Source organism: Corythoichthys intestinalis, chromosome 17 (genome assembly GCF_030265065.1).
Source record: "Corythoichthys intestinalis isolate RoL2023-P3 chromosome 17, ASM3026506v1, whole genome shotgun sequence".
NCBI lineage: Eukaryota > Metazoa > Chordata > Actinopteri > Syngnathiformes > Syngnathidae > Corythoichthys > Corythoichthys intestinalis.
Window position 1 is genome coordinate 33,385,749 of NC_080411.1, and position 27,449 is coordinate 33,413,197.

General features: G+C 40.6%; 1 protein-coding gene and 1 long non-coding RNA gene across 2 annotated transcripts in view; one reads left to right on the forward strand and one right to left on the reverse strand.

Annotated features, from left to right (window-relative positions):
* Positions 1-27,449, reverse strand: part of opn4xa (opsin 4xa) — a 111,187-nt gene that overhangs the window by 38,306 nt on the left and 45,432 nt on the right. The gene's annotated exons all lie outside the window — the stretch shown is intronic.
* Positions 6,085-7,648, forward strand: LOC130905624 (uncharacterized). The gene is made up of 3 exons (XR_009061123.1): positions 6,085-6,147; positions 6,213-6,263; positions 6,638-7,648. It is a non-coding gene; the product is annotated as an uncharacterized LOC130905624 (long non-coding RNA).

The following is a 27,449-nucleotide window of genomic DNA, read 5'->3' on the forward strand; positions in this document are numbered from 1 at the left end:
GTGTTTGGGTGCATGACTGGTACAGGAAACCTGGTTAGAGACAATGCCGCTAAAAGCTGCAGATCATGATCTGGTTTTCTGTATGAGTGACAAGGTCAGATAGGATTAAACTATGTTGGAAGATATGAGGGCAGTTGATGGTAGAGAGCAGGGGCGCTGGAAGTCACTCACAAAAGGGGGTGCTGAGGATCTTTTGTAGTTTTCCCATCCAAAAACAGCCTTTTCGGTCCAAATTTGTCATGCTCGCGCGGTTTCTCCATCCAAGCCGTGCACAATGGCAGTACACACACATGCTGGATAGTTTACGTACTACTTTTATGCTACCACATAGACAGCGTTCTATTTCACCCACAGTGTGTGTTGGAGTTTTTGTATTGGAAATAAAAGTGTCCGTGCAGGGGCGCTGCCAGGGATTTTGGGCCCCACCACCAGTGCCGGTGGACACACACAGTTTTAGAGTATCAACTATGCAATTTCCTGCATTCTGGTGAAGGTTTAAACTAGGGGTGCACGATATCCATTTTTTGAAACCGATAACGATATCGATAACTTCCTGCTCCTCATGACCGATACCGATACGATAACCGATAATATATATATAATTTTTCAATGTATATTCACCTGAGTTTTTGAACACCTGTAGGTCAAAAGTACTAGTGGTTGATTCAGCATAGATTTGCCTTTGACTGAACCAGAATTTTCATGATGACATGAACATTGTTATAATGTACAGAACAAAGACAAGAACAGTTTTGACTTCAAATAAAGTGGCCATATTAATTTTTTCAAATAAATATAATTTGAGTCAATCACAATCAGTCAATATCATTGACGAGGTGTTCCCCTGAACAATGAGCACTGATCTAAAGCAAACATAAACCAAACAGGTTTTGTGCTTTGTCAGCAGATAAAACTTGATTGATTTGAAGAAGTGAGGAGAGGAGAGGAGACTTTTGTCATGTTGGTCTATGAAACAACTTTCTTAACCTGGCAATTATAGAACAGCTAGCCTATCAATAACCAAAACGTAACACTCTAAAATGCAAACATTTGCTAATTGCCATACTAAGGTTTATAACTCCCTGAAGGAAAAATATGTCCTCTAGAACAGTAACAAATCTTTGCATACTGGCAAAAAAGGAGTGGAAACAAATGCACACACATCCCAATCCGACACTGTGCCAAAAATATTATTAATATGCCCCGTTAACATATATTGTTATCGGATTTATTGGGATGACGTCATAATTCCTATTATCGGACCAATAATTATCGGTCGCACCTCTACTTTAAACACTAATTTGTGCATTTCCTGCATTAATTTAAGATGAAAATATATTTATGTAAACTTTCAGCATATAGAGCGATAATGAATAGACTAATATCATCTATAAGAAATGTACAAAAGCCATCTTTTACAATCTAAATATATTTTTATTAGAAACATTCTCAAAGCAAATACCATAATGAATGACTTAGAATAAATGTTTTGTTTTAACTTAACTATACTACAGCATACATTACAGTATACAGTATACAACTGTTTTAGTATGAAGAGCTTGGTAAGGGTTTGCCTGCTGTACTGATTAAATGGAAGCTAAAAGTGGAGCAAACACTAGCTAGCAAACAATTACAGTATTTCATTATGGAGCAGGCTTAGCCTCATCTGGAAACTCGCGATCTCCACTCTGGCTACAGCTCCGAAGTGAGGTCCCTTGTTAACAAACTAAATTCAACTGATGACAAACTAAATTCAATAAATTCTTGACAAACTGGATTCAAGCAGGTTTTTCTTTCCTCTTTTGATAACCCTATTTTTGTTTTGAAAACATTTCTGCAGTACCGCGCACTCCGAGTCATTGACTGGTGTAAGTGCACACCGCTGCTTCTGGTCTGATCGAAGGAATGGCGGACCAAACCATTTAACGAAAATACAGGGTTTGGGGGGGGGGGGGGGGGGTTGGCTGGCAATACATATGCTCTCTGGGTGTTTACTTTTTGCCAAAAACAAAACAACAAAAAGAAACCCTTCGTTTTATTCCTATTAAAATTATAATTATTGATATTTAAATTTGCAAACGATTACCTAATGTTCTAATTTTCTTTGTGGGCCCCATCAGGGCATGGGCCCTTAGAATCAATATCACTTTTCACCCCTATACAGCACCCCTGCGTCCGTGTATTATTATGCAAAACCCCGCAGTGACACATGAACACATTTGAAAATAAAAAGGGGTAATAAGCCCCGGTTTAACACCCTCTTTTCACAACACTAAAAAAAATTGTACATAAATATCCAACAGCGCTCTGCAAGGCGACAGTTTAACAGCAAAATGCAACAATGCAAGCATGTCTTACCTATCTAAAGATAGTAAAGGACAATTTTCTTTATTTTTTATCTAGAATTGAATTTTAGAAATTTTGCTGTTTTTGAAAAGAAAAAGTCGCTAATTCATTATTGTGCCATGTTGTTAACGCATCCTCTTTCAAAAGTTTACTTTTGCGTTCCAATAGCATCTTATTCAACGTGACCTGGTTGCATGCAAGGTGTCAGGGGGTGTTATTCACAACAACATCAAAAAACGTTTTCAACATATACAGTATATTTAATCCTCAAAGTTAAATACGCTATTGTTTCAATATGTTTTATGTATTTATTTATTTGTAACACCCTCACCCCCCTCAAAAAAAAAAAAGAAATCTACCAAAACACTTTTTTCCCCCCCAATACTATCCAGGGGCTGCTGTAGCACCCAAGCAACCCACTTCCCTGGCTACTGGTAGAGAGAAAGATGCAGGAGATTGAAGGAAAATGATTAACTTTATTCATCTTGCATATTGCTTGTCCTCACAAGAGGTGCTGGGTGCTTGAGCCTATCCTGGTTGACACCCTGAACTGGTTGTCAGACAATCCCCGGGCAGAGAGAGATAACCAACGATTAATAATCACATTCACACCGACGGACAATTTGGACTTGACCTACCAATCATCTTTTGGAGTGTGGCAGGAAACCGGAGTAGCCGGAGAAAACGTACGCTGGTACGGGTTACCATGCCAACTCCACCCAGTAAGGCAATTTCTTGATCTCAGAAATATAAGGCAATTGGTAACTAGTCAGCCGTCATGTTGCCCAAGTATTTCAATACATATAAATGAAATAGAGTTGTAATAAATCATTATTAATAGTATTAAATAATTAGAATAATTATATTAATTCTACAAGTATTGTGAATAACAATTTGATAAACCACTTTCACAAGCATGAAATCCATGTTGAATTTAATAATCGGAACCGGATAATGAACTAACATGAGGCCATTTAATGATGTGTTTCTTTGACTCACACAGTGACTGTATGTTATCAGTGATCATTCACTGTCAGCCCTCTTAGTTCAAATAGGTTTAATGTCTGTGGCCATGAATGGCAGCAAATAAACTAAAAGTTTTGAAGGAGAAAAAACATTTCTATTAAAAAAAATTTAAAAAGGCCATCTACCAAGCTATTTTTTGCCATTCCCAACTGAAGTTTAGCAATAAAAAATAACATTTGGAAAATAAGCTTAATCGAACATGCAAGGCTAAAAATACCAACATCAATGTTATTGTTTTAATCATTTAATCAAATTTATTTGGTGCCAAATGAAGACTGACAATACAATTCTCATGTTGCATGAGACCAAACACTATTGAAGCAATTTACTTGGTAAAACTTGTGTGCACCGCCCTCTGACGGCCAAGTAATGTAGTGCTAGAATGCCACTTTTCATTTCAGTGCAGAAAAATATGGGGCTAGGACAGTCATGATGAACACACACACATGCTCGATGCACAGACACATCTATCATGAAACACACACATGTTCGATGCACATATACATCTACAGTGCTGGCCAAAAGTATTGGCACCCCTGCAATTCTGTCAGATAATGCTCAATTCCTCCCAGAAAATGATTGCAATTCCAAATGCAATTCCAAAAAACACAAAAGAGAATGAAAAAATAAATTAAATCATTATTATTTTTACTCAAAACTCCAAAAATGGGCCGGACAAAAGTATTGGCACCCTCAGCCTAATACTTGGTAGCACAATCTTTAGACAAAATAACTGCAAACAACCGCTTCCGGTACCCATCAATGAGTTTCTTACAATGCACTGCTGGAATTTTAGACCATTCGTCTTTGGCCAACTGTTCCAGGTGTCTGAGATTTGAAGATTGTCTTCTCCAAACTGCCACAGGTGTTGTGTGTGATTCAGGTCTGGACTCATTGCTGGCAACTTTAGAAGTCTCCAGGGCCTCTTCTCAAACCATTTTGTAGTGCTTTTATTTATGTTATATGTTTATGTTATATTTATATAGCACTTTTCAACCCTTTCAAGGCGCTCAAAGCGCTTTACACTATCTCGCCATGACGCAGCACCAGGAGCAACGTGGGGTTAAGTATCTTGCTCAAGGACACTTAGACGAGTTCATCAGGGTGGAGAATCGAACCCACAACCTCTGGGTTGGGGGACAACTACTCTACCACTGAGCCACGCCACCGCGCTTTTTGAAGTGTGTTTTGGGTTATTATCCTGCTGGAAGCCTGCTCATGACCTCTGAGGGAGACGCAGCTTTCTCACGTTGGGCCCTACATTATGCTGCAAAATTTGTCGTTAGTCTTCAGACTTCATAATGCCATGCACACAGTCAAGCAGTCCAGTGCCAGAGGTAGCAAAGCAACCCCAAAACATCAGGGAACCTCCTCCATGTTTGACTGTGGGGACCGTGTTCTTTTCTTTGAAGGCCTCGTTTTTTTTCCCCTGTAAACTCTATGTTGATGCCGTTTCCCAAAAAGCTCTACTTTTGTCTCATCTGAACAGAGAACATTCTTCCAAAACATTTTTGGCTTTCTCAGGTAAGTTTTGGCAAACTACAGCTTGGCTTTTTTAAGTCTCTGGGACAGAAGTGGGGGTTTTCTGGGTATTCTACCATAGAGTCCCTTTTCATTCAGACGCCGACGGATAGTACGGGTTGACACTGTTGTATCGGACTGCAGGACAGCTTGAACTTGTTTGGATGTTAGTCGAGGTTCTTTATCCACCATCCGCACAATCTTTCGTTGAAATCTCTTGTCAATTTTTCTTTTCCGTCCACATCTACAGGGTGACCCAAAAAAGTTTACACTGCCATAATACAACTTAAATGCCATGTTTATTCATCTTAGAATTAGAATTTAATCACAAATTATACATTATTGTAAAGAACATGTACAGTACACTCTATTTTTCAATGTGTCCTCCCTTATGTGTCACAACAGCCTCCAGGCGCCTGCGGAACGCTTGACAGGTCTTCTTTATGTAGGATGCTGTCATCTTTTCCCAAGATCTAACAATGGACCTCTCCAAGGCTGCCACAGAAGTTTGTGGCTTCTTACAGGCACTGTCCTCCACAGTTGCCCATATGCTATAATCCAGGGGATTGAGATCTGGACTCTGGGTTGACCACATATCACCTTGTCAATCAACTTTTTGGTCCGCACAGATCGGGTTTTCCAGACCCAGGTTTTCGTGAGGCTGTTCCAGTATCTTTCAGCTTCTTTTTAACTTTGTAGACTGCACATCTGGATATTCTCAGATTTGCTGCAATCTCAGTAGGTGTCAGACCGGCACGCAGCAATTCAGCTACAGCTAAAGTTTTCTTCATTTTCAGCAGAAGCACAGGAATTGTAGAGACGAGAGATTACCAGCTGCATTGAGTGACCTTAATGAATCACTTAAAGGGCAACTGAAGAGCTTTTCAGATTTCGCTCTTAAGTGTTTTACTCAGTTGAATTGTATTAAATGCGTCATTCGCTCTCTCAAAAAGTCACATAAAAAAAAAATAATAATAACTGACCGCGTAGTTTTTGAGTTATGGCCATAGCAACACCATAGCAACGAGGGACGTGCCGTCCTGCCGACCCCTACCTCATGACGTAACTTCCAGGAAGCCTCGCCACCACTCTGAACGCGGAAATATAGCACCACGCTATCCTCGCCATATATTGCATACATTTTCTGGGTTTTACTCGCGGGATTCGTCATGCCATCTCGATGTGTAGCAATGAATTACTCACAGGAAGATTCGAGACTCTAGGAGTGGTCCCAAAAAAACTTCTCCTGCAAAGGTTTGGACCGTTTTTGTTAGCATGCTTACAGGTCCCCAATCGGCTCATTGTTTTCATCATTTCAGCCACGACAGCTTTGAAAACCTACAACAATGCAACCTTGGTTTTGCAAAGACGTAAGTAGAACATTAATGGCTTTTTTTTTATAAACGAGGGGGACTCCTACTGCCAGTTTGTTGAAGTGCGACTTTTTTTTTGCTGTTGGCCTGTCATAAGTAGATAGGTTGGCTGACATGTCGTCTACTCATGTGATTTTATTACTATATCAATAGGTGTTATGTAAATTCAAATGTCCCCAGCACCAAATAGGTCCTTGGCTCGTTTTTTATACTTTAACATCAAGGTCTGCCTATTTGAAGAGGGAACAATAGCATCAAATAGATGCTGCTATGACTGGGGCATTATTATTTGATCACCAAGAAATTATTATTAAATTAAAATTAGGATTCATCCAATATTTTCATGCTGCTGTGATTTTTTTTTCCTCCAGGAAGCCAAACATAAAAAATTAAGTGGCGGAAACCCTCAACACGATGAAAAAAGCGTTGCAAGTCAGTTGCCACCCAGTTTCCCAAAATCAAGAGAGAGTGGGTCGAGTCATATGATGACCGAAGTGATGCGGTGTCCAGCGATGACGACTGAAGAGATCCTATGAGGCCTGCCAGATGCTGAATTTCTTCCGTCTGCGACATCAGATGACGATGATTTAGGAGAAATAAATGTAGCAAATTTTGATGACATGAAATCATAAACTAGTCATATATACAGTACACACTTTTTAAAAGAAAAATCAAGTTACCTTCATATTTTAATGATAATGCATTATCTTTGTATAGAGAACACTTCATGCTACAGAAAAGAGTAAATACATATACATAAATCTGGTATCATTTATTATTGTGGCCTATTAAATATTTTTTCAGAATGTAATATAATTACAATATATTATATACCAATAGAATACATTAAACAGTCAACAAAATGTGTCAGTGTTGTTAACAATTTATGGTTTTATTTTTTTAATGTAATTCATGCCCCTGTCAGTGCTTCAGCCTCCTCAAGTTTGGCTCTCACGTCTGGGATCTCCTGATGACACAGGCATACTCTTGGAAGGGTAATTACTTGACGGTTTACAGCAACACCTGGAAAATAAAATGGTTTTGTCATTTATTTTGAAATATCAATAACATATCATTCATTTAGCCACATTTGGGCTAGCTTTATCATATTTAGATCGGTAGGAGCTGTCCCATTACCTAATATCCAGTTTTAGCTATGTGTAGAGCATTCATTTAGCCACATTTGGGCTAGCTTTATCATATTTAGATCGGTAGGAGCTGTCCCATTACCTAATATCCAGTTTTAGCTATGTGTAGCGCATTCATTTAGCCACATTTGGGCTAGCTTTATCATATTTAGATCGGTAGGAGCTGTCCCATTACCTAATATCCAGTTTTAGCTATGTGTAGAGCATGGAAAAAATATACAACCATGTAATCGCATTCTGATAAAAAAAATCACGATGCTGGATTTACCACTCACTCTTCCGTTCGTGAAGTGTCGAGCTTTCAATTGGCGTCATGACGCCATCTGCTGTGTCAAGTAAATCGCCGTCATCTGACGCCTCAGGTTCAAACATGTAGGGATTAATTGTAGTTCATCTTTCCTGGGAGCCTTTGCCATCGGTAGCGTCACGAAAGAGCGATCCTGAATGGTTACCTTTGGTGGAAATATCACTGACATCGTTGTTGCTGCTATACTAGCTGTGGGTAGTCTTCTGTTGCCTACGTCACACTTCCGGGTTTGCGAAGGGACCATTAACGGAGTGCAAAAAAACTAAAAAAACGCAAATTATCCTTACAATTACGTGTTGATAATGTCATGGTTGTTTTGATGAACTTGTCCCAAGTTTATATTCATAAAATTACACCAAAATCCGGAAAGGTCTTCAGTTGCCCTTTAAGCATGACAACCTATTTAGATATGTTTCAATGGCTTTTAAACAAGCAGTCAACTGAGTGTAAACTTTTTTTTAGGTCACCCTGTAGGGAGGTTAGCCGCAGTGCCGCGGGCTTTACACTTATTGATAACACTGCGCACAGTAGACACAGCAACATTCAGGTCTTTAGAGATGGACTTGTAGCCTTGAGATTGCCTATGCTCCCGCACAATTTTGGTTCTCAAGTCCTCGGACAGTTCTTTGGTGTTCTTTCTTTTCTCAATGCTCAATGTGGTACACACAAGGACACAGGACAGAGTTTGAGTCAACTTTAATACATTTTAACAGGCTGCAAGTGTGATTTAGTTATTGCCGCCGCCTATTATGTGCCACAGGTAAGTAATAGGTGCAGTTAATTACACAAATTAGAGAAGCATGACATGAAATCACATGATTTTTCAAAGGGTGCCAATATCTTTGTCCAGCCCATTTTTTGGAGTTTTATGTAAAATGATCATGTTTTTTTTCCATTCTCTTAGATATTAATACCTACAGTAAGCATTTGTAATTGCAATTATTTTCTGGGAGAAATTGAGCATTATCTGACAGAAATGCAGGGCTGCCAGTACTTTTGGCCACCACTGTAACACGAAACACACACACATTGTGGGATTTATAAACACATCTGACACGAAGCACACACGCATTTTCAATACAACACATACTTGACACGAAACACAAGCACCCATTTTGGGATTTATAAATTTTGGACTTCATGAAAGTGGGAGGGATATCCTTTTTTTTTCTCAGATCAGGGTTGCACTTTTCAAATTGTTGAAAGTGTACTGTATGTCACGTTGCCTCGATTAATGTCCTAGTTTGAGCCAAATTGATCTGATGGCGTAACCATATGGTCACAGTTCCAAATGAAGTATTATGCTTGGGTCTATGTGGTCAGGGACGCAAACCCTTTTCAGCGCTTGCACACTTACAGTACATGTAAACCCTCCATCCCAATCCTTCCCTTTCTCTCACTGTGAAAAACCCAACAAAAGTTTTCTAACTAAAACCAGGCAAAGTGTAGCTAGGCCTTTAAAGCAGGCGATCTGAATAAGACAGATGGTGACAGACCCCGGATGCAATTCTTGAACACAGCAGCACAGGTGCGGCATTCAGGTAGAGGTCTTTAGTTGCGTCTTTTCAAAGTCAACATGATGTAGTGCGCATCTGTGGTTTCGGCACCCTTTGTTACGTACTGTCATCACTCAATTTAACCGCCTTGATAAAAAGACTGCCATCAATAGGCCTCGAATTGTGGCGGACTACCATCACCTGGTACCCTACTCTCATGATCTTTGTCTGCACACGTGGGTGTCGCTGAAGTAGTAATTTTCTACTACACATAACCCCATATATCCAAGTTGGGACAAAAATGTTTTAGGGAACTTACTTACACATTTCTGCATATTAAAGCTAAGGCAATAAATCGGATATTTTGCATTGAATGTTGAAAAACATGCCATTTTTCTCAAAAAAAAGCGTCCATGTTTGAGACCATTGCGCCAAGGCAGTTAGTTGGATCCTCTTCAAAATTGGTGATACTTTTCATGAGACATATGAGATGTTAAGTTATAAAAATGGTGAGTTTTCATTCACGGGCCAACCTTGGCGGGGTACCAAAGTCGGGCGTTATTTGGGGTTTAGGGTTAGGGTTTAGGGTTAGCGTTTCTTCAGGGCAAATGAAAATGGTCCTCCTCAAAATTGGTGAGTGTCTTCCAGAGACATATCAGATGTTATGTTATCAAAATGGTGAGTTTTCATTCACGGTCCTGACCTGTGCGGGGTACCAAAGTCGGGCGTTATTTTGTGTTTAGGGTTAGGGCTTAGGGTTCACACTCTGCTACTTCTTCTGTAGGAGAAAAAAACTCTTTGTACTTTTCAATGAAATATATTAGGGATAAATTGGTTCATCTGATGACAGCAGTGAAGAACTGCTTTGACTCATTAGGGCTGTTGCTTCACACTCTGCTACTTCATCTGTAGGAGAAAAAACACTGTATTTTAACACGAGGTATTTTTCATGCAAAACAAAATTTTAAAAATAACGATAAGATACATAGATCTTCAAACATCCAAATGTAAAGATAGACAAAATACTACAAATACAAATACTACATATTTAACAGACATTTAGCATATACATCTAATGTATTATTTTCTTGCTTTTTTGATATTACATCGAAGAGTACGCAAAATGTATGTAGCATAAAAAAAAAAAAAAAAATCACCGAAAAGAAATTGGAGGAATTGACACGTTGCTCGAGGGCCCCTTCAGTCCTGCTTGCAGAACTAGTTTTAATTTTTGTCTTAAAGACCAGGTGCATTTGGGAACACTTTTGTTCTCCTCTTATTTGGCCATTAACTGTTTTCATACCACATGATCTTCTACAGGACTTGAGAAGTCCCGAGTGAGACAAATCCTGAGCGAAACAAGTTGTTAGACAAAAGTTGCCACAATTGGGCTTTTAAAGCAGCACTGGCTAAGAAATGGTAGGCACGCTTCGTGGGCTTTACTGGATGTCATGCTGTTGCATTTGTCTGTACAAACCCTGCAGAGTAACCCATTAAACATCTTTTATTGTTCAGTCGTTCCTTGTTCCTGGAGTCTGGTTTCTATCCAGTGGATTAATCAATCAAGAAATAATTCCACGACTGCAGGCCCGGAACAATGGTGTGCAGAGAGACTGGGCGGTGGCCACTGCAAGCTGGTAACATGAGGATACTCCAAAGGCCAGGTGAGTGAAAGCCTCCACTGCCTCGTGGGACGTGTTTCACGGTCCGACCGCGTCTGCTGGCTTTTTTGTGGTCGCGTTCTACGGCTTTCAGTCTCCACGCGTCCCCGCGGTCAAAATCAAAAAGCTCCCATCTGTTGTGAGGGGTAAGGGGTGTCAGCGCTGGGGGCTTTACAGACCTTTTCTCTGCCCGAACCAATGGCTCAGAGCGGTTTTGTCACACAGGCCGATCTTGTTTCAATTTTGACACCTCTTTGTTGTACACTTGCAGCATTTACAAAGATTATGAAATGTGTTGGAAATACGATCCAACAATCTTTCTCTAAAGCTTTGCCCTCGGCAACCCTGGATATTTTTTTTAACAGCAAAAAATACATCTCGGCAAAGAATCAAGTTGACATGTCGCTCACTTATCAAACAGGGTACACACCTGCTTGAACAGGGGGCCAAATTTGAGTATTTTGCCTGCATTCACACCAAAGTCAACTCATGATCAACAGTTATATTGATCTGTGGGGTGTGGTAAGAGTGACTTTGCACCTGTCATTTAATCAGAAATCTGTCTGGGCCAACATTCACAAATTTTAAAGCTACCGGTATTCAATATTTCTGACGGAAAATCCTTGAGTGTGGGCAACACTGAATTGGAGGGGAGATTATAAGATTATATGACCAGAGGTGGGTAATAACGGGTTACATTTACTCCGTTACAGCTACTTAAGTAACCTTTTGAGAAAAATGTACTTCTTAGAGTAGTTTTACCATGCAATACTTGTTACTTTTACTTGAGTAGATTTGTGAAGAAGACACAATACTCTTATTCCGCTACTTTGGGGTACACTAGAGTCGTTACATTTTTCCCTTTTTCTACATAGTGACTTTTTGCCAGCGATACCGACAATTTCCGTTTCAATGAGACGTTGCAACCATAACCACATGACTCAACTATAACAATCAGAGGTAACAATGTTTTTTCTCTACTAGAAGAAACTAATGCTCTTTCGACAGGTGATTTTTCATAATTTTGTTCTGGTCTGAATTCGATGATTTTTATGTCAACTTTTTGTCCTAATATGGTCATGTAATAGGTTATAGTACAGTACAATAATAACAATTCATACAGATGAAGTGCTAAGAGAAAAATATATACTTTTATTTCTGAAAAAAAAAATTGACATAGTAAGCAGTTACAATTTTACTCATCACTTGAGTATTCTTTTTAACAAATACTTTTTTAGTTGTACTTGAGTTCATTTTCGAACGACTACTTTTACTTTTACATGAGTAATATTATTTAGAAGTAACGCTACTCTTACTTGAGTAAATTTTTTGGCTACTCTACCCACCTCTGTATTTGACTACACCAGATATTACACGGCTCGACGGCGCCACAGGAACTGCTAAAAAAAAAAAAGAAGCACAAATTAGTCTGAAAACGCACGAGACCCCTGAGCCACTCATGAAATTTGAGCGATTACAATTGTGATACAACTACTGTAAAAAGGCCTTTAAATAGCATCCCTGATATGCTCAGGGTTAGTGCTGCAACGATTAATCGATTAACTCGAGTAATTCGATGAGAAAAGAGCTTCAAATCAATTTTTCCTGCTTTGAGGATTTGTTTAATTAGAGTGGTGTAATGGCTTGTTTTGAAAGTGTTTGCGTTTTGTTTTATTGATTTTGGGTGGATATACTGCCCACTACTGGCAACAGTGAATATGACATACTGTAACTCATCTAACATGGCTGAATCCAGCTGCTCCCTGTTAAAACCAACATAAGGTCAATTTTTGTTTGAGCTAATATATTTGTTCATGCATTGGTTATTTAGTTTAGAAGTATATTTAGCGGCTTCTTGTGGAAATATGTATGTGTTTGAACGATTTGTTAAGAAGAAAAATAACGTTAGCATTTTAGAGTATTTAAGCTAGCGTACTTTTGCAATGCAAGTTCGCCAATTATTCTTTTGTTGTACTTATATCTGCATTTGTTTTGTTTTTTTATATCGTTTGAGGCTAAGCTCAGATATATTAATTTATTTTAAATGCCTTTATTGCTTGTCAAATGAAAGTGAAATTGAAAGTGCAATTCTACATTGTTTGATGAAGTATTTTATTTTTTATTCGCATTTAATGCTGTTTTGACAGTGCCATCTTGGCAAGTCAAAATAAATGAGAGCATAAGCACTTTTTCCTTTTCTCCTCAAATGTATTCTGCAACTCATTAAATGTTTGATTACACGGCTATCCAATTGATAGATTAATCAATTACCTAAATAATTGATAGAGCAGCCCAAGTCAGGGTCACCACTTTGTGAATAGTTGCATGAGCAAAAGAAATCAAATGGTCCAAAATATTTCTTATAATACAATTGCAAGGAATTTAGTGATTTCATCATTTACACATATTTAAAATAGGGCTGTCAAAATTAACGCGTTAACGGGCGGTAATTAATTTTTTAAATTAATCACGTTAAAATATTTAACGCAATTAACGCATGCGCGAAAACGACTCACTCAAGCATTGCCACGAACAGACTACAATGGCACCTTTTGAAGTATATTGAGAGCTAAGGGCAGAGACAAGCAAGTGGAGTGGACGCAGGTGTTACCGGCACCCGCCAAGGGGGCCACTGTTATTTTCAATGTGACCGGCATTGTCAGATTGAGCAGTGAGGAAGAAAGTGGTCGAGCGAGAGAGTAGAGAAAGTGCGCAGTTAGCACAGGCTCAAATGCTGCGTCCCCCACATGCTTTTGTTTTGATAATAAAAGTACCTATAAAAAGCCATCCAATGCCTCTCGGTGTTTATATGTACGCCGCCGTCTTCCTCAGGAGGAAATCGTACGAACCGGGCCAACCGACGACAATGTCCGACATGAATCGCCGCCAGTTATCAAGAAGGGCAAATTGTTAACGCAGGCATTTATTAGAGCCGCGCTATTTAGTGGTTTCGGCGGTGGCATCTGTTCCACAACTGTTATAACTATTGTGGCAAGCGACATGGGGAAGAATAACTGGAGATAATCTTTTTCTTACCACCATGTCTTGTACTCAACGCAGAGAAGGTATACCATTTGCAGCAACCACTGTGACTCATGGTTGCTCAAATTCCCATAATGCATTTGGGCAGTTAAGAACATTTAGGTCGCTACAGTATCATTTAGTGAAAGCACAACAAAAATAATATTCCTATCTCTCAAAAATAAAATAATGTTCACAAAAAGAAAAGCGCTTAATGCAAAGAGATCTGGCATTCCCAATCAAAATAGCTATGCAAAATAATACTCTATTCAAACAATCAGTTTAGCTCAACAAATACACTAGATGGCAATATTTAGTCACAATATACAAACTATCAAAATTACTATAACTTGTACTCACATTTAAAAGAATTACATGTCTTTCTATCCGTGGATCCCTTTCACAGAAAGAATGTTAATGTTAATGCCGTCTTGTGGATTTATTGTTAGAATAAACAAATACAGTACTTATGTTCAGTATGTTGAATGTATATATCCGTCTTATCTTTCCATTCCAACAATAATTTACAGAAAAATATGGCATATTTTAGAGATGGTTTGAATTGCGATTAATTACGATTAATTAATTTTTAAGCTGTGATTAACTCGATTAAAAATTTTAATCGTTTGACAGCCCTAATTTAAAACAACCAAGCTGATACTCTTTTAGCCCCTTATCGTCATTTCAAATGAGAGTTGGCTCAAAATTACCTTCTCTGGGTTTAAACAAATAAATAAAAAGATATTTTCTGGCAGCTACATATTGTATCTACTGTCTGCTCTAACCATCCACAAGGCGGGGTGTTGTTTGTCGACAGCTGTTTCAGCATGTCAAAAAGGCCGCTCCACACACAAACCGGCGCATGTCAACGGTCAGTAACCTGAATCTGCAGCATCCTAACCTGCAGCCAACTCACAAAGACAGCTGTACTTCAGGTTTGAAAACTTCAAAAGCCGACAAAACGTCTTGGATCTTGTTACAATGGAGAAAAATTGTACTTTTGCTCAAACAGTCGACCTTTCAAATTTGTTTCAGCAACATTTTCCAAAGACAGAGCGGGATGACAATCCGCCTGCAGCCATTCAACATCTGACACCCTTAAGCAGGACCTACGACCTCAATGCATGTATCCAGGTTCTTCAATTATCATGTGGACACATAACAGCTAGTGAAAGGCACAAACTGTATCCCCGCCTCGAGTGACTCATGACAATGTCAGCCTAACCCGTAGGGCCCAACGCCTTGGTGATACACAAACACCAACCACGTCTATGTTCTCATTTGACGATAACGCGCGATTAGGAAAACACCCTTTTACACAGGACGGTATTGCCCTCGCTTTTATTCTCACGCCCACATTTTCTAATTTTAGCACCTGCTAGGAAGTTATTTGTATTAACACAGAACATCACACAAAGGTTATGATGTTTAATTGGCTCCTATCTGATCAACAACAGTGCAGCTGTTTAAGGATTAACACTTAATCCCTGGATGCATTTATACAACCGGTAGCTATAATTGATTTCTCTGACCTTGGAAGTGGTATTTCCCATGACCTCTGATCTTGAGCCAACTGATTAGATTATTTTAACATTAAGTCCAATCATCTTGGCTCTTTCTGTTCATGGAAGTGGTACTTGTTGTAAAACAGTGCTCAGGTAGCAAAGTTCAAGGCTGCCACTGAGGATATTTGTCTCACCTTTATTTTCATTCGGAGAGACTCCGCACTGTTTTTTCTTTGTTTGTTTGTTTTGCGCCTCCATCCATTATTTCAACACAAGTGTGTCATATGAAATTTTAATTGCGATGATTAATTCATGTCATCATAGTAAGTGCATTAATTTTTTTTTTAGATGGCATTATTCATTTTTATTCTCCAAACTACTTAATGACACCATTAGTGTTTGCTTTGCTGGAAAATAGCGCCTGTAAGAAAAATGACAAAGAAAATAAATTGATAATTATGTAGTATTTTTCAAAAAGATATTTACCGTAATTTTCGGACTATAAACTGCGACTAATTTCCCTCATTTGAATCCTGCGGTTTATAGTCCAGCGTGGCTTATTTGTTGATTTATTTGGGTTAATATGTAAATGTTTATTTGACAGTGGCGTCATAAGACTGCTATAAGACCATCATAATTATGACATGACATATGGATAATCGGGCTAAATTTAATCTTTTTCTCCCTTTCTAATCAAACGTTATTGGATGTCTAAAGAATATCGGGAATAATTATCCAATGGTGTGGTATGTGTACTGCTTAAATAATTTTTTTCCACCTGATTTTGACTTGTTCAGCATTTGCGATCGATCATAAATCCTTAGTGTTGTCAAAATTGAGCTGAGCATCACCCTCTGAGATTGTGACGTGATACAGAGTGATAAGTTTTTGTTGTGGTTTTCACCTTCCTAAAAAATTTGATTTTTTTTTTCAGAGAACTACCCCCACATATTTTAAGTCTCGTTTTCTTCAGCTACCACTACTATTCCTTCCTCTTTGCATTTTGGCAGCAGTCTAGATCAGGGGTCCCCAACCTTTTTTGCACGATGGACCGGTTTGATTTGGGTCTTGGGTCTCATGGACCGGTGTTCAGTCAAATTTTGCACCCTTACACAATTTTGCTCCCAAAGCTTTTGTAGCAGTGAAAAACCCCTATTTCATATTCAGTTGGACTCTCAATGTTATCCAACGGTGCTAAAAAACTATTTACATCATAAACATACATGTGCAACACGAAAATGGCGTAAATTAATGCTTAACGACACACCGAAGTCGTTAAGTGAGAGAGTTGCGTGCAGTTGCTGTGTGCAGCTAACATGGCAAACGTAAGTTGGAATCGTTGCATTCGCGGCCATTTTTAACGTTAAGCGCATGGAAAATATGTCAGAACACCAGCAATGTGTGGCAGAAAAATACAGCAAATACAAAATAACATTTGTTTTTAGCACCGTTGTGTTAAGTGCAGGGAAAAAATAACTCACTCGCTGAATCAGTGGGAGGCCTGAGCTTGTTTTGTTGAGACAAGATGGTCCCATCAAAGTGTGATGGGAGTGAGAGAAGCCCGCTCCAATGTTGGAAATTGTAGCACGGTTTTCAATGCTCTCCTAGCGATGTCAGGATATTCCGGAATGACTTGAATCCAGAACCTCGATAGAGTTGTTGTCTCAAATGTACGTTTAAGGTCCCCGTCATTTGTGATCTCTACAAATTGATCCTCCTGTTGCACAGACATGCTCGAATCACTCGGTTTATTCACAAACCGGTCACGAATCCACTCCTCTGTAGTTCGTGGGTCTTTAGTGATTGGGAAGTAGCATAGATTTTGTTTTCTTCGAGGTTGTAGGCTCATCTTCTTGTCCCACATTTTTTCCATACAAGGCGTGCACAATGGCAGTACACACGCATGCTGGATCGTTTACATACTTCTACTAAGCTACTTCAAAGACAGCGTTCTATTTCACCTACATTGTGTGCTGGACTTTTTGTATTGAAAATAAAAGCGCCCGTGTATTCTATTGCAAATCCCCGCAGCTAGACGGCGCAATGACACACGAACACAATTGAAAACTAAAAGAGCCAATAAGCCTCGGTTTTACCACCCCTTTTCACAACACTAAAATATATTACACATAAATATCCAACAGCACTCTGCATGGCGGCAGCTCAACAGCAACAACAAACAATAATATGGCTACAATGCAAGCACGTCTTACATATTTGAAGACGCCAAAGGACAATCATCTTAATTTTCAACCTCGAATTGAATTTAACAAAATGTCATTGGCACTGCTTTTGTAAAGAACAAAAATTGTTTTTGCACCATTTTAATGTCTCCCCTGTCAAGTTTCCAATAGCGCCTTATTCAAAGTGACCCTGTAGAAAGCACGGTGTCAGGTGGTGAAAACACTTTTTTCAACCTATATATTAATCTCCAAAATCAAATCAATATTGTTTCAATATTTTATTGATTGATTGATTTATTGATTTTTAACCGAAAAAAAGAATCTATACGAAAATAAAAACATTTCCCCAAAACCAGGAGGTGCTGCAGCACCCTCAGCATCTCACTTCGTGCCACTGATCGTTCTGTCCATCAATCCTTGAGTCCACCTTTTGAGTTGATCTAATAATATTGTGAAATTATCAACCATGAACCCTGTCAAATAACCCATGAAACAAAGGGTGACCAAAGCGTCCCATCTCATACACACACACACACATACAGGGTGCTCCAAAATGTTTGCCCCCATTTCGTAGGCCAATAATTTTGACAATTTTCGTTGCAGTGACCTCAAATTTTCACAGCTTGTGTAGCCGTTCTCTTCAAAAGAAAAAGCATTTTGCGTGTTAGAGTATGTGCGGACTTAGTCACAGAAAACAGTGCAGCGTGCCTTCATCACAAGTTTTGCAAAGAAGTCACCAACTACAAAACAAATTAGGACTTGGCACCAATAATTTCAAGAAATTTCAGCAAGTTTAGCACGAGCTCGAATACCGACTCGTCGTGTGCAGAGTAACAGGCGGCGCTCATATTGAACATTTATGAAAATCCGTCATAGAACCAACAAATATTTGTACTTTTCTTTGTAAATTTAACCAATAAAATTTATGACGTTCAACATAAAGTGTATTTAGTTTCATTAGGATCCATCAAGTAGTTTCCGAGATATGGTCATTTAGAATGGGGTCAACCATTTTGGAACACCCTGTATAATACACACATATATACGGTATATAGTATGTGAATGTTGAAAATCACTCAAGAGTTTAAAGATCAGGATGTATGCACCCAGCTTAAAAGTGCAATGCACAGTGGAGCTACTTGTGAACGGGCACACAGGTTCTACACTCTTTTAAATCCTCCCCTCAACGCTTTTAGTATCGGCGTGTGAACATTACTTCCTCTCTACTATTTTTAACCATGCCATAGTCCTGCCTGAACTTTGATAGCACCAAGTGATCTCATTTACACACTCACACACACACATGCAAGTGTGTATTTTTGCGAGCGTGAGAGGCTGTGGCTGAAAGGTCTGAGCTATGATTGAAACAGATGGAAGCGCGGCGCCGACCGAAGTTCCACAATGGCTCAGGCATCTGGCGCAGTGCCATGTCTCAACTATGACATGTCCTAATACTGGAACAGCTGACTGGACTTCCTGCGCGTCTTCTGTGCACGCCTGGTGACACAACTTGCCATGCAAAGCCACACTTCCTGCATCCAGTTAAGACTAAACAAAAAACTAGGGATGAGCCAATCGCATATTTTTGCACCCGAGTACGAGTCACCTGATTTTGAGAATGTGCCGATACAGAGTTTTGGTCCGATACTGGAAAAAAAGTGTTGTACCAAAAAAAAGTTTTAAACATTTTACTGTCCCACCGTGCCGAGAACAGCCTCTCACTTACACAATCAGTTGCCACAGCACACTACCGCTAGTGTTTAACAAGCTAAACGATGATTGACACATTTGCCCCTTTGATGGTAGCACTGCCAAGCTTCTCTGGCAAGATCTAACCTACATCCCTGTCAATCATCGTTAACTTTAAATTAAGCTTGAGAACGATAAACTGATACGACTGGATATCCGGTTTTACAGGTGAGAGATACAGCTGTATCGATAGGAAACATTCAACCATTCAACTAACATATAATAACACATAATACACATAATACACATAATAACAACTAACCATTCAACAGTAATTATCCATTAAATATTCAATGAACCGATAGTAGATATAGAATTCGGCTATCGCGAGCACAAAAATCAGCTTCTAATGCCTAGTTCAGTGCATTGCTTAATATGATAATAATTTAGCTTTTACTTCACATGCTACGCTTGTGTCATTCACCACACAGCGCACTTAGATTGAGACCGCACGCATATAATATGGACAAGCACCACTCACAGTCGTGGTTGCCTCAACTTCCCATGCATTTCGGCAGAACCGCTACTAGTCGCCGTCATTACCGATCGTCACGGGCTTGTCATAACAACGCGAGAGCCAACAAAACCACTGTAACGCACGCCCGTAGCGTTTTCTTCACGCCCAAAACGCAACTAGTAGTGGCAGCGAAGCAATATGCTAAAACAATGGACAGTTTGAGCAACGACTCCAGCGACGTGCAGCGATTGATTTTCAACGCACCTAGGAAAACAAAAGTGGGACTTTGAAGTGATGAAGGGAGCCAGATCTGTTCGCATGGGACAGAGCTAGTGTGAAGTGTGGAGTGGTACAGAGATCGTGAGTTTTTAACCCTGAAAAATAACCCACTACAATGGTGGAAAGGGCGGCACATTGTTTCCACAAAACGCAGTCTACTTAAACATGAACATGTGGATTAGTTGATCTTCCTCAAGAAAAATCTGCACTTCAATAAAGATTTGGACAGTGATGAGGAATAAAATATCTGGAAGCACAGGCATAAGTGAATGACTTTGCTGTGTATAAGGTTAAAGCAGTACTTCTCAAATAGTGGGGCGCGCCCCCCTGGGGAGGCGCAGAGCGATGCCAGGGGGGGCGCATGTGACCTCGGGGAACATGCTTTTTTTTTTTTTGGCCGTACTGGAATAAAGTGTACTTGCACATCCACTCAGTGGGTGGCAGTGGCGCTCTCATTTTCAGAATGCGCGCAGTATTTTTGAACTAAGGAAGAGCACTCAGCACACACAGAAAACAGATATGAAGAGCAGTGTGCCGCCGCTGTTTTTGAAAGCCGTTTTCCGACCGGACTCACTCACGCAGCGACCCACTGTCTTGTCCGGTTCTCACGTCGCCGCCCGAGAAGTGCCATTTTCGGCTTGGGATCGTCACGACGACCGCCCTCATCTACGGTTCTACCTCGGCCGCCGGGAATGCGCTTTTTTCGTGCCGTTTGCCTTTTAGATTTGACTTTTAATACAGTGGGTGATGAGGAAAGACCACTGCTTACTCTGTCTAAAAATAACTATAGCGGACAGCCAGAAGCCAAATCAATTAAGACGCCACTTAAAGACATTAGACCCCAATCTCATTGATAAGCCACTTGATTGTTTTTCAGTGAAAACCTGCCAAATATTGCCAACAGTCGTCCAGCTTTGTCAGTGTTATATCAGTAAACCAGTGAGCATTGTTAGCATGCTCATTGCAAAATAACTCCACACCATTGCAAAGGAGGTAAATACTGTGAGCAGCAAAAATAAAAACTGTCCTTCTGTCCAAGGACACTCTTTTTTTCTTTTATTCAGTTTTGTTTTTTTGGTCAAATTTTTTGGCATATTGTCCTCATGAGTGAATGTTTCTAATAAATTTTAATTTGTTATTATTTACTGATTTTATTACATTTTATTTTTCTGTATCAAATGGTCAAAAATGTACCTTGAGTGTATTTTTTACAGTTTGGATGTGACTTTTTTTTAAATTCAGGCAAATTGATGCGCGTCAAGTCTTGTCTGTTACAAACAAAACAATGTTAATAAAGTTATACTTTATTATAAGTTGATCTATGTTACTTTTTTTCTTTATTAGAAAAAAAAGGACACAATGTTAGGCAGATGCGTATTTATAATAGTAATTTTCTAGACAAATGATACTATTTACAGTGGCGGCAGAGAGTTTGGGGGGGCGTGAAACATTTACGTCTACCTTGGGGGGGCGTAACAGAAAATAATTGAGAAGCACTGGGTTAAAGTAATGATTATTGACCTGTCTGTCTAAAATGCCATGTTTTTATTCCCCCAATTATACCAGTGGTAAAGCATAATTTATTATTTATTTGTGATAACACTAGCAGGTTTAATTCTTTTTTTACAAGAGCTCCTGCATATAATTAATATGTTTTGTTTGTAAGACGTTTACGTTGAAAGTTTGCACTTAAATTACTTATCTCTTTTGTTCAAAACATCAGGAAATACAATAATTGAATTACTGCACTTTATTGTTGTCTGTCACTGGAGTTTTATTTTATTATAAATCCCATCCAACAATATGACGGTCATATAGTAAGCCTTTTTTTTTTTTTCAGGAAAAATAAAACATAACATTGGTATGAAATTTTGTTGTTTAATTTTGCTATTAGAAATGTGTTTTTTTTTTAATATGTTTAAAATACTGTACGAACACACACAACAAATCTTTACTATCGTATCGTTTTCACTCTGTATCGAACCGTATCGTTCTTAAACTGTATCAAATCGTATCGAATCGCTCGGCCTTGAAAATTTATCGTTTTTTAATCGAATCGTAACCTGTGTATCTAGATACATATCGAATCGGCTTCATGCCATACATTCCCAACCGTACTTTAAATAGCTACCTCCAGGGCACGGCTGACCAAGAAAAGCAGCAGCAGGGAGAGTGAGAGGCTGTACGAGCCTGAAGCAGAAAAACATAAATACATTTTTTAAATTAAAAACACAATCCTTTTCACCGGATTCCGATCCTCTGAAAAATGGCTCGATCGGCCCGATTTCCGATCATGTGATGGGATCGGGGCATCCCTTTAAAAAAAACTCATACTTTCAATAGGACCCTGTTAGAAGAGGCATCTTTAGATCATTTTGACTTGAGTGTATTCATTCATTCATTCATCTTCTGAACCGCTTATACTCACAAGGGTCGCAGGGGAGCTGGAGTGACACTTTATTAGGTACACCTTGCTAGTGCCTGGTTGGACCCCCTTTTGCCTTCGGAACTGCTTTAATCCTCCGTGACATCGATTCAACAAGGAACTGGCATAGACTTCACTATCAGTTGACGGGACACGGGGCTCGGGGCAGATCCGTAGGGGGCCTTTTTTCAAAAACTTAAAATTCAAGTATTTTCAAAACCAAAGCAGCTAGCGACCTAAAACCAAAACAGGCATCTCTTTTATGCATATATGAGTCTCCATGAGCAGCGACATAAAAAAATTCAAAGTCGTCCCCTAATACAATTTCAAATAACTATTTTATATACTGTACAAGCATAACAAAACTTGGCTATAAATTTCTCAAATTTTACACTAGATGCACAAAAATCACCAGATGCAGAGATAATCATCTATATTTTCAGGATCAATATCAATATTTAACATTATCATATACATTTTTGCCCAAAATAGCAACTTAATTTTTTTATTTATTTATTTTTCAACAGCTAATAAATTACTTAATGTTCATATCAGAAACTTAAAACTTGAGGAAAGCATGCAGTATAATCTTAGTTTTACTCAACAAAAGTAAAATTTGCATTTTTCTATATACAATCACAATTTATTTAGGTTGAATTCCAATGGATACAAAATCCAACCTAGCGGCCATCACAAAACAAAGCGCTTGTGAAGTTGAAAATTCTTGTAAATAAATGTTTAAACTGTAGAATTTCTATAGATATGAACGTAAAAGTCTAGATTCACTGTTAAAAGTAAAAAACGGGCAGTTATTGCGCATTTTACGTAAATATTTCAAGCAAAAATTATGGTATTATGTAATCCAACATGGCAGCCATCACGAAACAAAGAGCTTTTTAAGTTGAAATATCTTGTAAATAAATGCTTCAATTACATCATTTCTATGGATATGAACGTAAAACAGTCTAAATTCTTGGTTAAAAGCAAAAAACTGGCAGTTATCGTTCATTTTACTTAAATATTTCCAGCCAAAGTTACACTAATTTTATTCATGAATTTTTTTAACGTTTCAAAGTGCATGCATGGTGCTATTTAATACATTACCATGAATCTTCGCTCAAATCACTTGGGACACGGCTGCCTGTTTGTATGCAGTAAAACCTTCGTCTTATTTCCACCTAAATCTGCTGTTAGAACGCAGCGTGTGTTTGAGTTTATCACAGTGAAAGCCAACTCAGCGTTCTGCCTGGGTTGGCCCCCAATGGGAAGGCGTGGCGCAATGTCTGTGGGAGCTGTCTTGTCAACTAATGGTGGAGTCTATGGTACTGGAAACATTCCTCAGAGTTTGGTCCATATTGAAACAATCGCATCAACCAGTTGCTGCGGATTTGTCGGCCGCACATCCGTGATGCGAATCTCCCGTTCCGCCACATCCCAAATGAGCTTGATTAGATTGAGAGCTGGTGACTGTGGAGGCCATTTGAAGACAGTGAACTCATTGTCATGTTCAAGAAACCAGTCTGAGATGAATCGAGCTTTATGACATGGCGTATTATCCTGCTGGAATATGATGGTCAGAAAGGGATGGGCATGGTCAGCAATAATACTGAGTACTGTGATTGACAAGGTCGGAGTCCGCTCCAAAGAAAATGAATGGGTGAAAAAATGTAGTCTGTGGCAGTTGAACACGAAAAAGCATTTCGGATAACATTCATGGACGCGATGATGCCTCTGACTTCGGCTACTTTTATGAGGTACACAAAGAGGCTCTCTTTATAGTAGAGTCATCAAGAAGTTCCCCTTGGTTTGTGACTCACCCATTTGTCATACAAGACCCTCTGGTGCACATAAGAGCCACAGAAAACTAGACCCTTTTGACACATTCATCTGAGAGGCAGTCGTTGTGTGACTAAAACCAAAAGCATGACTGACTCTGTGACATAATCTGCAAAAAAAAGGTCCGTCTACGTATTCTCGTTAGCATAGGGAGGAAAATAGAAGAAGCCCTGCAAGGTGAATCACATGCACATAAGACAAAAAAATTGAGCACAGTTATCCAGCTAAAAGCGGCCATGTGAGAACTTGACATTGAGGAATTCATACAATGAGCACTTGGCACGGCACCTGCAGACCTTTATGAAGAGGGCATGGCATGTCAGGATCCCGTAAGTAAAAACATGTATTGACAGGAAGGCTCAACCCGGCGGCAGGGTAGCTATTTTAGCTAGTGAACCTTTTGTTGATTTGTGGTGTCGACATTGGATTCACACAATCAGCAAAGCAAGATGACTTTGGTGCAATTCAGTGGAATCAGAGGACTTGCTGGAAAGGAACACGCATGATGGGCTTATTTGTGCAGTGTGATGATTCAAGTGACTTCACAACCCCCCCACCCAAAAAAAAACATATTTATCCTTTAATTTTATTTTTATTTTCATTTAGCCTCATGAGTGAGAAACTGGCACGTCTTCTTTTGTGAGTGTGAACGTTTTTTTTTGTCAATGTGTGCCCTGTGATTAACTGGCAACAAGTTCAGAGTGTACCCCATCTTCTGCCCCATAATTAGCTGGGTTAGGCTACCATGCCTTTTGACCAGTGTTGTTAATCTTACTTTGAAAAAGTAATTAGTTACAGTTAAAAATTCAAATCCAAAAAGTAATTGAGTTAGTAACTCAGTTACCTCAACGTTAGAGTAATTAGTTACTCGGCAAAGTAACTGACGTTGCTTTTCATGTTCTACACGTTATTACATGATCCATGCTATCATGTCTTTCACATCAAATATGTTTAGTATATTCGTTCGTTCGTTCGTTCGTCGTCTCCCGCTTATCCGAATCCGGGTCGCGGGGGCAGCAGCCTCAGCAAAGAGGCCCAGACAGCCCTCTCCCCAGCCACTTCCACCAGCTCATCTGGGAGAATCCCAAGGCGTTCCCAGGCAAGCCGAGCGATATAATCCTTCCAGCGTGTCCTGGGTCGGCCCCGGGGTCTCCTCCCAGTTGGACATGCCTGAAACACCTCCCGAGGGAGGCGTCCAGGGGGCATCCTAACCAGATGTCCAAACCACCTCAACTGGCTCCTCTCGACATGAAGGAGCAGCGGCTCTACTCCGAGTCCCTCCCGGATGACCGAGCTCCTAACCCTATCTCGAAGGCTGAGCCCGGCCACTCTCCGAAGGAAACTCATTTCAGCTGCTTGTATCCGCAATCTTGTTCTTTCGGTCATTACCCAAATTTCATGGCCATAGGTGAGGGTAGGAATGTAGATTGACCGGTAAATCGAGAGCTTCGCCTTCCGGCTCAGCTCCCTCTTCACCACGAGAGACTGGTTAAGCGCCCGCAACACTGCTGATGCTGCCCCAATTCGCCTGTCAATCTCACGTTCCGACCTACCCTCACTCGTGAACAAGATCCCGAGATACTTAAACTCCTCCACCTGGGGCAGGAACTCACCCCCGACCTGGAGCGAGCAATCCACCCTTCTCCGGCTGAGAACCATGGCCTCAGACTTGGAGGTTCTGATTCTCATCCCAGCCGCTTCACACTCGGCTGCGAACTGTTCCAGCGAGAGCTGGAGGTCGCTGTTTGATGGAGCCAGAAGGACCACATCATCCGCAAAAAGCAGAGATGAGATCCTCCCACCATCGAACTCGACCCCCTCCACCACCCGGCTGCGCCTAGAAATTCTGTCCATGAAAGTCACGAACAGAACCGGTGACAAAGGGCAGCCCTGGCGGAGTCCAACTCTCACCGGGAACTGGTCCGATTTATTGCCGGCCACACGGACCAGACTCATACTCCTGTGGTAGAGGGACTGGATGGCCCCTAGCAGAGGGCCATCCACCCCATACTCCCGGAGTACCCCTCACAGGGTGCCCCTGGGGACACGGTCATAAGCCTTCTCCAAATCCACAAAACACATGTGGACTGAATTGGCGAACTCCCATGCCCCCTCAAGCACCCTCGCGAGGGTAAAGAGCTGGTCCGTGGTTCCACGGCCAGGACGAAAACCACATTGTTCCTCCTCGATCTGAGGTTCAACTATCGACCGGACCCTCCTTTCCAGTACCCTGGCGTAGACTTTCCCGGGGAGGCTGAGGAGTGTGATCCCCCGATAGTTGGAACACACCCTCTGGTCGCCTTTCTTAAAGATAGGGACCACCACCCCGGTTTGCCATTCCAAAGGCACTGCCCCCGATGACCACGCAATGTTGCACAGGCGCGTCAACCAAGACAGCCCTGCAACATCCAAAGCCTTGAGATACCCAGGGCGGACTTCATCAATCCCTGGAGCTCCGCCGCCGTGTAGTAATTGCACTACCTTGGCAACTTCTGCCCCAGTGATTGACCCGACCAACCCTAGGTCCCTCGGCTCCGTTTCCTCCATGGAATGCGTGTTAGTGGGATTAAGGAGGTCCTCAAAGTATTCCTTCCACCGCCCGACTATGTCCTCAGTTGAAGTTAGTAAGTCCCCGCCCCCACTGTAAACAGTGTGGGCAAGATGCCGCCTTCCCCCCCTGAGGCGTCGGACGGTTTGCCAGAACCTTTTTGGAGCCGATCGATAGTCTTCCTCCATAGCCTCACCGAACTCCTCCCACGTCCGAGTTTTTGCCTCGGCGACTGCCAAAGCTGCACTCCGCTTGGCCCGCCGGTACCAGTCAGCTGTCTCAGGAGACCCACAGGCCAACCATGCCCTGTATGCCTCCTTCTTCAGCTTAATGGCCCCCCTCACCTCCGGTGTCCACCATCTGGTTCGAGGGTTACCACCACGACTGGTCCCAGCTACCTTGCGGCCACAGCTCTCAGCAGTCGCCTTGACAATGGCAGAGCGAAACAAAGCCCATTCAGACTCAATGTCCCCCACTGCCCCCGAAACGTGGTCAAAGCTCTGCCGGAGGTGCGAGTTGAAAATCAGTCTGACAGGTTCCTCCGCCAAGCGTTCCCAGCAGACCCTCA